General features: G+C 49.6%; 1 protein-coding gene across 3 annotated transcripts in view; it reads left to right on the plus strand.

Annotated features, from left to right (window-relative positions):
* The first annotated feature begins 740 nt into the window (after positions 1-740).
* Positions 741-13,821, plus strand: part of LIMA1 (LIM domain and actin binding 1) — a 54,860-nt gene continuing 41,779 nt past the window's right edge. For 2 of the 3 annotated variants that reach the window (XM_029073843.2, XM_029073845.2), the window contains exon 1: positions 741-858. The gene's annotated coding sequence lies outside the window, so the exon portion shown is untranslated. Of the gene's footprint in view, positions 859-13,383; positions 13,456-13,821 lie in introns of those variants that run through there. The other variant, XM_029073844.2, reaches the window with a different exon arrangement.

Genomic DNA, 13,821 nt, shown 5'->3' on the forward strand with positions numbered 1-13,821 from the left:
GTGAGGCTCCCAGTCTTCATCCTCATTTTACAGATGAGGTCACTGAGGCACAGAGAAGTGAATAATAATAATAATAATGTTGGTATTTGTTAAGTGCTTACTGTGTGCAGAGCACTGTTCTAAGCACTGGGGGAGATGCAGGGGAATGAGGTTGTCCCACGTGAGGCTCCCAGTCTTTATCCCCATTTGACAGATGAGGGAACTGAGGCACAGAGGAAGAGAATAATCATAATGTTGGTATTTGTTAAGCGCTTACTATGTGCACAGCACTGTTCTAAGTGCTGGGGTAGATAGAGGGTAATCAAGTTGTCCCACGTGAGGCTCCCAGTCTTCATCCCCATTTGACAGATGAGGGAACTGAGGCCCAGAGAAGTGAAGTGACTTGCCCACAGTCCCCCAGCTGACACGGGGCAGAGTCTAGACCGTGAGCCCGTTATGGGGCAAGGATTGTCTCTATCTGTGGCCCAACTGTCGTTTCCGAGCGCTTAGCACAGCGCTCCGCACCCAAAAAGCGCTGAGTCAGCAGGCCTGAATGAATGACTAAGGGAGGAGACGGCGCCACCTGGCTCGGCCTGGCGCATGCGCCGCCCGCGAGGCGGGACGCACGCACGACGGCGGCGCGCACGTGTGGGAGGGGGCGAGGAGCGCGCCGCCGAGGGGAGAACGTGGCTTTGCGTGCGCGCTCCCGGGGGGCGGGGGCGCGCGGGGGGCGGGGCCGGGCGGGGCGGGGCGGGGCGGGGTTACCTTCTCCGCCGCCGACAGGTGCGGGAGGCTGCGGGATCGCAGCTGATCGCAGCAGCAACAGCAGCCGTAGCTCGCAGCAGCGCGGAGCCCGGCCTGATCCCTCCTCCGCCCCAGGTGAGTCCTGGGCTCGGGGCCCCCCAGCCCTCTGCACCGCGGGGGGGGCGCAGGCGGGTGCCCCCCCCGTCCCACTGCGCATGCCCAAAGGGGGAGGGGCGCCCAAGGACTGGCCCCCAAACACCCCTCGGGGCACGGCCGCAGGGAAGACCGCAGCTTTGCGGGGAGGGCAGTCTGCACGTCGTGGAGGGGATTGGGGAGCCCCCCCCCCCCAGCCCTTCTCCCACCCCCATCCCACCCGATCCCCCCCATCCCTCCCCTATTCCCCCCTCATCTTCCCATTCCCCATCCCACCAGACCCCCTCCCCCAAGGTCGGAAAGAGGAGACATCCCCTTCTCCCACCCCCATCCCACCCCCATCCCAACCCCATCTCCCCTTCCCCCTCCCATCAGCTCCCCCGCAGGTCGGAAAAAGGAGGCATCCCCCTCCACCCCACTCTTCTCCCACCCCTTTCCCACCCCCATCCCACCCTATTTTCCCATTCCCCATCCCTCCAGCCCCCCCAAGATCGGAAAGAGGAGGCATCCCCCTCCCCACCCTTCTCTCACCCTCATCGCACCCCCATCCCACCAGCCCCCCAGATCTGAAAGGGGAGGCCTCCCCATCCCCCCATCCCCATCCCCTGCACCAGCCGGGACGAAATAGGGAGTCCCTGGGGTCCACCCACCCCATTCCACTGGGGTGTCTTGGCTTTAAAAAAACAACAAAACAACCTCCCCACACTCACTTGGAGAGAAACCCCCTCCCGCTTCTCCCATTCCCACACCCGGCTGCTTTGTGAATTCTGGGTTCAGCTGGCCCACTTTTAGGGCGGTGTCTTGGACGGAGGGGCTTTTTCAGTCAGATCTTTTAAGGGTCTGTCTTGGATTCCCCCCCCCCCCCACTATTCTCCCTTTCAGAGGTTTCCCACCCTGCCCTACCCCCTTTCCCCACCCCACAACCCTTGTGTATATTTCTCTATGTTATTTATTACTCTATTAATGACGTGTCTATATCTGTGATTCTATTTATCTTGATGGCATTGACGCCCGACTACTTGTTTTGCTGTCTGTCTCCCCCTTTTAGATTGTGAGCCCTTTGTTGGACAGGGATTGTCTCTCTCTCTTGCCGAATTGTCCATTCCAAGCGCTTAGGACAGTGCTCTGCACACAGTAAGCGCTCAATAAATACGATGGAATGAATGAATAGTGTTCTAACTTTGCAGATAGGGTCGAGGCCCCTGGCTGGGTTTATCGGGAATAGAGACAATGCCCTCCTTAAACTGGGGGTTTGCCTTGCTCGAAAGCTTTTCTGTTTCTTGTTGGCAACGGGCGGGACCTTAACCTAAACGTACAGAACTCCTAAGGGAGTCAGGGTGTTTGTCCTTGGGTGGGACACACTGTCCTAAATCAGCAGAGGTTCGCCTCTTAGGTGGTGAGGGCCCCTCCCCAGTCACAAGGACCGTTGTCTAATTCCTACCTGGGTATTCGCTCGAACAGCTGTACTTTTTGAGCGCCTACTAGGTGCAGAGCACTGTACTAAGCGCTTGGGAGAGGACAGTAGAACAGAGTTGGGAGACACAGTCCCTGCCCACGTTGAGCTTACAGTCTAGAGAGGCTTAGGTCGGGGAATGTGTCTGTTGTCCTCACCCAAGCGCTTAGTACAATGCTTTGCACGCAGTAAGCGCTCAAGGCAATGTGGTTTAGTGGAAAGAACCCGGGCTTAGGAGTCAGAGGTCGTGGGTTCTAATCCCAGCTTCGTCACTTGTCTGCTGTGTGACCTTGGGCAAGTCGCTTCACCTCTCTGGGCCTCGGTTACCGCATCTGTAAAATGGGGATTGAAGACCGTGAGCCCCATATAGGACAACCTGATTAGCTTGTATCCACCCCGGCGCTTAGAACAGTGTTCTGTTTTGTTTTCTTGTCTGTCTCCCCCGTTTAGACTGTGAGCCTGTTTTTGGGCAGGGATTGTCTCTATCTGTTGCCGAACTGTACACTCCAAGCGCTTAGTACAGTGCTCTGCACATAGTAAGCTCTCCTTAAATGCGATTGAATGAATGAATGCTTAGCACAGAGTAAGCCCTTAACAAAAACCATTATTATTACGAATAAATGCAATTGAACATATGAATGACTGCTCTGCACATAGTTCAGTGCTTAATAAATGCTATTTTTCGACTCTGAGTTTTTGGTTAAGCACTTTCTGTGTGCCAGGCACTGTATTAAGAGCTTGCTCTTCCATGCCCTGGTGGGAGAATCTGGTCAATCTAAGGACTGGATGCGTATTCCTATCTTGATTTATTCATGACCACCCTGTCCACCTGTCTGGCCATTTAAATATTCCAAAGTCAGTCTGCCTCCACGTCAGATTGTAAACCCCTCGTGGGCAGGGAATGTCTTGGAATGTCTTGGGCTTCGGTAGGTTTTCATCAGAGACTATTCCTCCTCTTCCACCTCCGAGGTAACCGTCTTATATAAGCCCGTCAGTGGGCAGGGATTGACTCTATTTGTTGCCGAATTGTCCATTCCAAGCACTTAGTACAGTGCTCTGCACATAGTAAACGCTCAATAAATACTAATGAATGAATGAATACCATGCCTCATTTCCCACCTTGCTGACCCTTAGCCAGTCTTGGATACTGGACTTTGCTGAGCCCCCCGGGGCTTCCACCCAGGGTCCTGGAAAGAATCTTAGGTGCAGGTGGTACTTTTGGGAAGAACAATCGGTAAGTATTTGAGTGCTTACTGTGTGCAGAGCACTATGCACTTGGGAGAGTAATAATAATAATGATGGTACTTATTAAGTGCCATGTGAGCCCGTTGTGGGCAGGGATTGTCTCTATTTCTTGCTGAATTGTACTTCCCAAGCGCTTAGTCCAGTGCTCTGCACACAGTAAGCGCTCAATAAATACGATTGAATGAATGAATGCCAAGCACTGTTCTAAGCCCTGGGGTAGGTGCAAGGTAGTCAGGTTGGACACAGTCTCTGTCCCACAAAAGGCTCACGCTCTTAATCCCCATTTCACAGGTGAGGTAATTGAGGTCCAGAGAAAGGAAGCGACTTGCCCAAGGTCACACAGCAGACATGTCGACTTGTTTTTGTTTGGTTTTCTGTCTCCCCGCTTCTAGACTGTGAGCCCGTTGTTGGGTAGGGATTGTCTCATATTTGGTGCCGAATTGTACTTTCCAAGCGCTTAGTACAGTGCTCTGAACACAGTAAGCGCCCAATTGAATGAATGCATGAACCCATGACCTTCTGACTCCATCCAACAGAGCTGGTAGACACATTCCCTGCCAGAACGAGCTCAAAGTCTACAGGGCCTGGGAGAGCAGAGCGGAGTAGCCAAGAGGGGCTGTCGATTCCATAAAAAGTGTCGGGTTTAATGCTTCCCGGTGCTGGAAAAATAGTCAGGAAGGTGTGCCTGGTGCCCAGAAACTTTTTGGTCGCCTTTGTATTCAGGTTTTCTGGTGAACTGGTGGACGGAGGGGAGGTGGGGGGGGGGACCGGCCTCCAAAGGAAGTTTGAGAAACAAACAAAATGTTGAGATTGCAAACTCAACAATCCGGGGACTGTGTTGCAACTGTCTAGGAGTTGTTGGATTGGGAACCGAAAGGCGGTGACTCATCAGTGCAAAACCTGGCAGGCCTTCAAAACCTTTGAGCTAATCCCATCACCCTTGACTGGGAACCCGAATTTATCTCACCTGGGTCTCCTTCTTAATAATAATCATGATATTTGTTAGGCACTATGTGATGATGGTATTTGTTAAGCGTTTACTCATTCAATATTAATTATTGAGCGCTTACTATGTGCAGAGCACTGTACTAAGCGCTTGGAATGTACAATTCGGCAACAGAGACAATCCCTGCCCAGTGACTCACAGTCTAATCGGTGCGAAGCACTGTTCTGAACCCTAGGGGCGGATACAAGGTGATCAGGTTGTCCCACGTGGGGCTCACAGTCTCCATCCCCATTTTACAGATGAGGTAACTGAGGAACAGAGAAGTGAAGTGCCCAAAGTCACACAGCCGACAAGTGGCAGAGTTCGGATTAGAACCCACGACCTCAGACTCCTCAGTCCGGGCTCTTTCCACTAAACCATGCTGCTTTTTCATCAGACCGGCCCCTCCTGGGATGATCGCTTTTTCTGTCGATTTTGGGGAAATGAAATCTGCCCCAATCCTAAACTCGTGGCGGACGGGGATGGTGTCTATCAACTCTTAGTATGCTTAGTACAGTGCTTTAAGGCACACAGTAAGAGCTCAGTGAATAAGATTGAATGAGTTCTGTTATACTGCACTCCCCCAAGAGCGTTTTGTAGCCTGGAGTAAGCGCTCAATAAATGGACTTTAAGCCCTTTGTGGGCTGGGATTGTCTCTCTTTATTGCTGTATTGTAGTTTCCAAGCGCTTAGCACAGTGTTCTGCACACAGTAAGTGCTCAGGAAATACAATTGAATGAATGCATGAAATACCACGGATTGATTTGCATCTAGTTTGGGTATGTGTTAGCTTTGGTTTTCTCCTCAGGGCATTTTCAAAATCCCCTTTAGGGTTAACACTTGTTAATTTTCCCCCTCTAGACTTTAAGCTCTTTAGGGGAAGGGAATGTGTCTGCTGATTCTGTTCATTCAATGGGATTTATTGAGCACTTACTGTGTGCAGAGCACTGTACAAAGCGCTTAGGAGAGGACAGTGCAACAATAAACGGACACATTCCCTGCCCACAACGAATTTACAGTCTAGAAGGGGAGACAGACATTAATAGAAATAAACGACAGATATGGACCTATTGTACTTTCCAAACGCTTAGTACAGCAATCTGCACACAGTAAACGTTCAATAAATCTAATCGAATGAATGAGAGGGGAAGAACAAAGGGAGGAAGTCGGAAGGGAGTGGGAGATGAGGAAAGGGAGGCTTTTTCAGGGAAGGCCTCTTGGAGGAGATGGGCCTTCAGTGAGATTTGTCCTATTGGAGTGCTCTGCATAGAGTAAGTGCTTGAGAAATACGACTGATTGATTTCTTCTATTCTTCTTCCCTGGTTTCAATCTCAAACAGATCTCAATAAATCCGATTGATTGTCTTCGCCCCACTCCCGCCCTAAGAAAGCTAGGTTGGGAGGGGTCAGCAGTGAGTGTCAGGGAAGGGGAGAGACCCAGCCTCTTACTAGGGAACTCCAGGTGGGTTGGATTGGATTGGTTTTTATCAATCGATGAATGGTATTTATTGAGCGCTTACTGTGTGCAGAGCGCTGTACCAAGCGCTTGGAAGAGTGCAGTGTACCAGAGTAGGTAGGCACGTTCCCTGTTCACAACTGGCTTCCAGGCTAGAGTGAATAAAAGAGAATAGGATGTGTTTATGTAAATCTATAGGGTGAAAAATCAAGTGCTTAGATGGACGTGATGCAGAAGGAGGGGAAAGTAAGATGGGAGATGAGGGATTAGTCAGGGAAGGCTTCCTGGAGGAGATGGTTTTTTTTCTTTTAACTGGGGCACTGAGGATGGGGAGAGTGGTGGTCTATCTTTCCCCCTACTGTTTTCCCCCATATCCCATCCCCAGCCTCTGCGTGACTTTGATCCTGTGTTTTAATCCAGGGCAAACCCTCAATCTCCAAATAGGCTAGTTCAGGGTTCTCCGTGCTGCGTAGGCGCTCAGTAGATACTGCTGCATACTCCCCATCCTAATGATGTGCTCATTTGTATATATTTTTGTTACCCTATTTATTTTGTTAATGAGGTGTACATCCCCTTGATTCTATTTATTGTTATTGTTTTTGTCTGTCTCCCCCGATTAGACTGCGAGCCCGTCGTTGGGCAGGGATGCTCTCTGCCTGTGGCCGAATTGTCCATTCCAAGTGCTTAATACAGTGTTCTGCACATAGGAAGCGCTCAATAAATACTACAGAATAAATGAACTGGAAAACCAGATGGCTGCCTCGTGGCTGGTGTTGAGCTGCCCTCTTTCAGCCGCTCTCCAAGCGTTCTATTAAAAACCCACGTATTATCATAAAAGAGTCTCATTAAGGTTGGCATCAGGTCTGAGGGTAGGGAGGGAGCCTGAGGCTAGGGATTTCCAGCTGAATGGAGGTGAAGAGAGAGGCTGGAAAAAGGCACTCCATTGCAGGGCGCACGAGGGGTTTTGGGGTTCCTTCCGCCGCCCCCTGGCACTGACACAGCCAGAAGGACCTGGGTTCGTTCATTCAGTTGTATTTATTGAGCGCTTACTGTGTGCAGAGCACTGTTTTAAGCACTTGGGAGAGTTCAGTATAACAATAAACGGACACATTCCTTGCCCACCACGAGAAGCAGCGTGGCTTAGTGGAAAGAGCCCGGGCTTGGGAGTCAGAGGACATGGGTTCTAATCCAGGCTCCGCCACTCGTCTGCTGTTTGACCTTGGGCAAACCACTTCACTTCTCGATGCCTCAGTTGCCTCATCTGTAAAATGGGGATTAAAACCGTGAGCCCCAGGTGGGGCAACCTGATTACCCTGTATCTACCCCAGTGCTTAGAACAGTGCTTGGCACATAGTAAGCGCTTAACAAATATTGCAGAATTGTACATTCCAAGCGCTTAGTACAGTGATCTGCACATAGTAAGTGCTCAAAAAATACTACCAAATGAATGAAATATAATAGAGAAGACAGACATGAGTAGAAAAAAATGACAGATTTGGACATAAATGCTGTGTCACTCCACTTCACCACAGCGTTTAGTACAGTGCCCGGTACAGAGTGAGCGCTTAACAAATATCATCATCAGCATCCTCTGGGCCTCAGTCATCTCATCAGTAAAATGGGGAAGCCATGTGGGACATGGATTGGGTCCAACCTGATTATCTTGTAGCTACCCCGGTACTTAGAAAAGTGCCTGGCATCAGTGCCTAGAACAGTGCTTGACCCAGAGTAAGCGCTTAACAAACGCCATCATTATATAGGAAGCGCTTAACAAATAGCATAAAAAAAAAATCCCAGCTGCCCCGTCTCTGGGCAGAGGCGTAAAACAGGTGATTGTCTCTTCTGCAGATGTCTGTGCCTTTCAGCTCCAACCAACAAGAAAACCATTCTTCAGTCGATTAAATGAGCCCTTTACATCCCCCAAAACCTCTCTGGAAGACCTCCATGCCCCTGTTACCAAATGTGATTTTATTTTTTTCCATTAAAAAAAATGAGTGAGGGACCACTTCATAGATAGGGAAGATGGGAGGCCAAGAATCAGTTAATCAGTGGTGTTTATTGAGTGCATACTGTGTGTGGTACACTGTACTAATCGCTTGAAGGAACACAAAAGTGTTAGAAGACACGTTGCAGCGTGGCTCAACGTGGAAGGAGTCCGGGCTTGGGAGTCAGAGGTCGTGGGTTCTGATCCAGGCTCCGTCCCCTGTCGGCTGTGTGACTTTGGGCAAGTCACTTTGCTTTTCTGGGCCTCAGTTCCCTCATCTGTAGAATGGGGATGAAGACTGTGTGAGCCCCACACGGGACAACCATATTACCTTGTATCTACCCCAACGCTTAGAACAGTGTTTTGCAAATAGTAAGCGCTTCACAAATACCATAATTATTATTATTATGTCCCACGTGGGGCTTACAGTTTAGGAGGGAGAACAGGAAGTGAATCCCCATTTTACAGTGGAAGAAATGGAGGCACAGAGTAATAATGATAATAATTGTGGTGGTGTTTAAGCGTTCACTACGTGTTCTAAGCTGCACTGGGATAGATACAAGGTAATCAGGTGGGCCAAGGTCTGTGTCCCCCATGCGGTTCACAGTCTTAATCCCCATTTTACAGATGAGGGAACTGAGTCAAAAAAAAAGGACTTGGAGATGGTCAACAGTGGCAAAGGCAGCTGAGAAGTTGAAAAAGATTAGGATAGGGTAGAGGCTGATGGATTTCTTCGTTTGGAAAAGCAGCATGGCCTAGTGGATAGAGCCCGGGCCTGAGAGTCAGAAGGATCTGGGTTCCAATCCTGCTCTGCTGCATGTCTGCTATGTGACCTTGGGCAAGTCATTTCCTTTCTCTGGGCCTCAGTGACCTTCTCTCTAAAATGGGAATTAAGAGTGTGAGCCCCATGTGGGACAGGGACTGTGTCCAACCTGACTAACTTTATTTACCTCAGTGCCTAGAACAGTGCTTGGCACATAGTAAGTGCTTAACCAGTACCATCATTATTATTAGTGGAAGGAGCCTAGGCTTGGAAGTCAGAGGACCTGGGTTCTAATGCTGCCTTGGGCACTTGTCTGCCATGTGAACTTGAGCCAGTCTTTTCACCTCTCTCCGCCTCAGTTCCCTCATCTGGAAAATGGGATTAAGACTGTGAGCCCCACGTGGGATGTGGACTGTGTCCAACCTTATTACCTTGTATCCACCCCAGTGCCTGGCACACAATAAGCGCTTGACAAATACCATAAAAAAGGGGAACTTCCAGTCTTCAGTAAGTCAGGTGCTAAACTGGGGTCAGATACAGGGCTCATCACATTTAGTCATTCATTTATTTAGCGCTTACTGTGTGCAGGGCACTGTCCTAAGCACTTGAGAGAGTACAAGAGAACAATAAACACTTTCCCTGCCCACAGGGAGCTTACGGTCTAGCGGGAGGGAGGGAGACGGGAGACGTTAGTATAAATAAATTCCATGTAAGTACATAAGTGCCGGGGGAGCGCTGGGAGAGGAGATGGATCCAAGGCAGACAAGACCCAGGTCTTTCTGACTCATTCGTGCATTCATTCATTCAATAGTATTTATTGAGCACTTACTATGTGCAGAGCACTGTACTAAGCTCTTGGAATGGACAGTTCGGCAACAGAGACAATCCCTGCCCAGTGACGGGCTCACAGTCTAATCGGGGGAGACTCCCAGGCCCGTGCTTGCTCCACTAGGCCACACTGCTCCTTGTGGATAGGAATCATGTCTACTAATTTTATTCTCTCGTCCTCACCTCATTCAGCGCTTTGGAGCGCTCAATAAATCCCATTGATCGATTCTGAACAAAAGTTAGCCCTTCTGGGGCTTCTGTCTCTTATTCGGGACAGATGAGAGCGAATCACCGGCAGAATGGGTCCAAGGACTTGGAAGTCTTAGGAAGAAATGAGCAAAGTAAATCCAGAAGACTGTAATTATTATAGGTAAAGTATACTAATATAACAAATACCATAACTATAATTCTTTGGTATCTTCCCACTCCCTCATGTACCAAACGTAATGGTTGGATCGCAAGTGTGCCGATTACGGGATTTAGTAAGCGCTTACTGTGTGCCAAGCACTGTTCTAAGCGCTGGGTTAGATGCAGGTTAATCAGGTCAGACACAGTCCCTGTCCCATGTGCAGCTTCATGGTCTGTGTGTCAAGTACTTTTTTTTTTTTTTTGATTTGCGTAGCTACAATTTCAGCATGCAGTTTCCTCTAGACTGTAAGCTCCCTGTGGGCAGGGCATCTTTTTATTGTTCTATTGTACTCTCCCAAGCTCATAGTACAGTGCCCTGCATATATAAGTGCTCAGTAATAATAATGATTATGGTATTTAAGGGCTTACTATGTGCCAAACACTGTTCTAAATGCAAGGGCAGATACAAGGTAATCAAGTTGTCCCCCGTGGGCTTCACAATCTTAATCCCCGTTTTACAGATGAGGTAACTGAGGTATAGAAGAGTGGCTTGCCCCAGGTCACACAGCAGACAAGTGGCGGAGCTGGGATTAGAACCCACGTCCTCTGACTGGTTTAGTACAGTGCTCTGCACACAGTAAGTGCCCAATAAATAAGATTGACGTCCCCCCCACAAAAAAACTTTATAGAGATTTTCTGAAATATAAAGATCTACTTCCTTTTTAGAAATCTAATTATTCTCCTGCCCATTCTTTCAGGACTCTGTTTCTCTTATTTATTTTTTACGATGCCACAGACTCGTAAACTGCTCATCTCACCGCTCTGGTTATTAGAAAGTGAAGCAATCACCTGTAAAATAGCTTTTTTATGGGGCTGTTGATCCCCTTAGCTAAGAAGTGGAGAGTTGAAGTCGGTGGCATCATTTAAAAACCCAGCTCTTCCTAAAATGGGCGTTTTTTTTGTGTTGGGTTTTTTTTTTTGTAATCTTGTTGCAGCCTTGACTATCTGTCCTTGACTGTTAAAATTGTTCAGTGCCAATCTGCACCCTTGAGAGGGAGAGGAAGGAGCTGAGAATCTGGCTAACAACCGTTATTTTCCAGTGCCCGATTAGTTATAGTAAGCGCATACTATGTGCTAAGCGCTGGAGCAGAAAGAAGATTAAGGTGATAAGCAGCGGGCCCAGTGGTTAGAGCCCGGGGCGGGAGTCAGAAGGATTTGGGTTCTCATCCTGGCTCCGCCACGTGTCTACCGGGTGACCTTGGGCAAGTCGCTTCACTTCTCTGGGCCTCGGCTACCTCACCTGGAAAAGGGGGATTGAGACTGGGAACCCCCACGTGGGACAGGGACTGCGTCCAACCCGATTTGCTTGTGTCCACCCCAGCACTTAGCACGGTGCCTGGCACAGAGTAAGTGCTTAACAGATGCCATTTTTTTTTTTTAAAAAAAAAAAGCCCAACACAATCCCTGTCCCACCTGGGATTCACAGTCTAAGTAGGAAGAGGAGATATTGAATCCCCATTTTGCAGATGAGCGAACTGAAGCCCAGAGAAGCGACTTGTCCAAGGTCACCCGGCAGGCAAGTGGCAGACCAGGATTAGAACCCAGGTCTTCTGACCCCCGGGGCCGGGTTCTTCCCGCTAGGCCGTGCTGCTTCTGCCAGTATCGAAGCGGTTCCCAGCTTGGGTCCACTCCCGTGCAGGGAATAATAATTTTTAGTAATACGGTACTTGTTAAGCGCTTACTATGTGCCAGGCATTGCTGTATCGGGCAACGATGGATCCTCTAAACTGTAAGCTCGTGGTGGGCAGGGAATGTGTCTGTTTATTGTTTAGGGTCCTCTCCCAAGCGCTTAGAACAGTGCTCTGCACACGGGAAGCGCTCAATAAATACGGTCAGTTGAATGAATCTGGTGGTCTGAAGACTCTTCCCACCCACGCTCCACAAACGGTCCAGCTATGTGGAGCACTGTGAGGAGCAACTAAGACCTTCCTGAGGTCCTCAGGCCGACCCGCGACCTCCTCCACTTTCGCCTTCCTCCCCCCATCCCCTTCCTGGAAATTGGCCCGGAGTGAGCCGACAGGATTAATTATTAAACGGAAAAGACAGGTTCAGGAAGATGCTGACACCGGAGAAGCCGCTCCTTCATCGATTTTTATGTTTTCCTCTTTTCTTTATCTCCCCCGCGCTCCCTTCAATGATGCTCATGAGTTTTCCTACAACAGTAACAGCGGGCTTGGTTTCACATAAAGACTAATAATAAATATTATGGTACTTGTTAAGCGCTTACTATATGCCAAGCGCTGTTCTAAGCGCTGGGGGAGATCCAAGCTGATCGGGTTGGACACGGTGTCCGTCCCCCTTTGAGTTCCCACTGTCAATCCCCATTTTTTTACAGATGAGATAACTGTACAATCTCCTCTGTGGAATGGAGATCAGTCAATCGATCAATTCTGTTTGAGTGTTTACTGAATACAGAGCACCGGACCAAGAGCAGCACGACCTGGTGGAAAGAGCCTGGGCCTGGGAGTTAAAAGATCTGGGTTCTAATCCCGGCTCTACCGCTAGTTGGCTGGGTGACCTTGGGCCAGTCACTTCACTTTGCTGGGCCTCAGTTACCTCTTCTGTAAAATAGAGATTAAAGCTGTGAGCCCCATGTGGGACAGGGACTGTGTTCAACGCGACTGACTTGTATCTAGCACACTTCTTGGCACATAATAATGATGGTATTTAAGCGCTTATTATGTGTCAGGCACTGTTCTAAGCTTTGGGACAGATAGACCTAATCGGATTGGAAACAGTCCTTGGCCCACATGGGACTCTGTCAGTTTTCAGATGAGGGAACTGAGGCCCAGAGAAGTGAAGTCACTTGCCCAAGATCGCACAGCAGGCAAGTGGCAGAGCCTGAATTAGAACCCAGCTCCTTCCTGATTCCCAGGCCTGGGCTCTCTCCACAGGTAGCGCCCAACAAGTCTCACAGTTAATAATAATAATCTTGGTACTTGTTAAGTGCTTACTCTGTGCCGAGCACTGTTCTAAGCGCTGGGGAGGTTACAGGGTGATCAGATTGTCCCACGTGGGGCTCACATTTTTTAATCCCCATTTTACAGTTGAGGTAGCTGAGGCCCAGAGAGGTGAAGTGACTTGTCCAAGGTCACACGGCACACAAGTGGCGGAGCCGGGATTAGAATCCATAACCTCTGACTCCCAAGCCCGGGTTCTTTCCACTGAGCCACGCTGCCTCACAGTTATTCAGGGGAAAGCGAAGGCGTCTAAACCAGGGGGGCTCCAGGGTCCGTGGTGGACGAAGTTCGCTGTTAACTAACCAGCCCTTCCTTGGCTGTTCTCCCTTCCTGCTCGAAACTCTTCCGTGTTGGGGCCTGTCTTATCGAAGGCCGGTCGGTCACTCCCTCCCCCGGCTGCCCGAGTTACTTATTCGGCTGCCCGGCTCCGACTGAGTCATTCCTTAGCGAACGGGAAAAGAGTCCCAACGTTTCTCCCGGACTCCCGCCTGCAGAGAGGGTGAGTTCACCGCTAGCTACCCGGAGGTCCAAGCGGACGAGCCTCCCCACCCCGACACGCGATGCTTTAGTCATTCATTCGGTCGGGTTTATCGAGCGCTTACTGTGTGCGGAGCACTGTGCCGAGCGATTGGGGGAGTTCAGTAGAACCGACACAGTCCCTGCCCGCGACGAGCTTTAGGCCAGGGTGGGGAGACAGTAATAGAATTAAATGGCAGAAATGGACGTAAGAGCTGTGGGGCTTTGCTTTGGGAGAGTTCAGTACGGCATTAAACAGACACGCTCCCTGCCCACGACGAGCGTACAGGCCAGAGGGGTGAGACGGACGTTAACGGAAATAAAGAAATGACAGATATGGATGTAGGCA

This window comes from Ornithorhynchus anatinus, chromosome 10 (genome assembly GCF_004115215.2).
Source record: "Ornithorhynchus anatinus isolate Pmale09 chromosome 10, mOrnAna1.pri.v4, whole genome shotgun sequence".
Lineage (NCBI taxonomy): Eukaryota > Metazoa > Chordata > Mammalia > Monotremata > Ornithorhynchidae > Ornithorhynchus > Ornithorhynchus anatinus.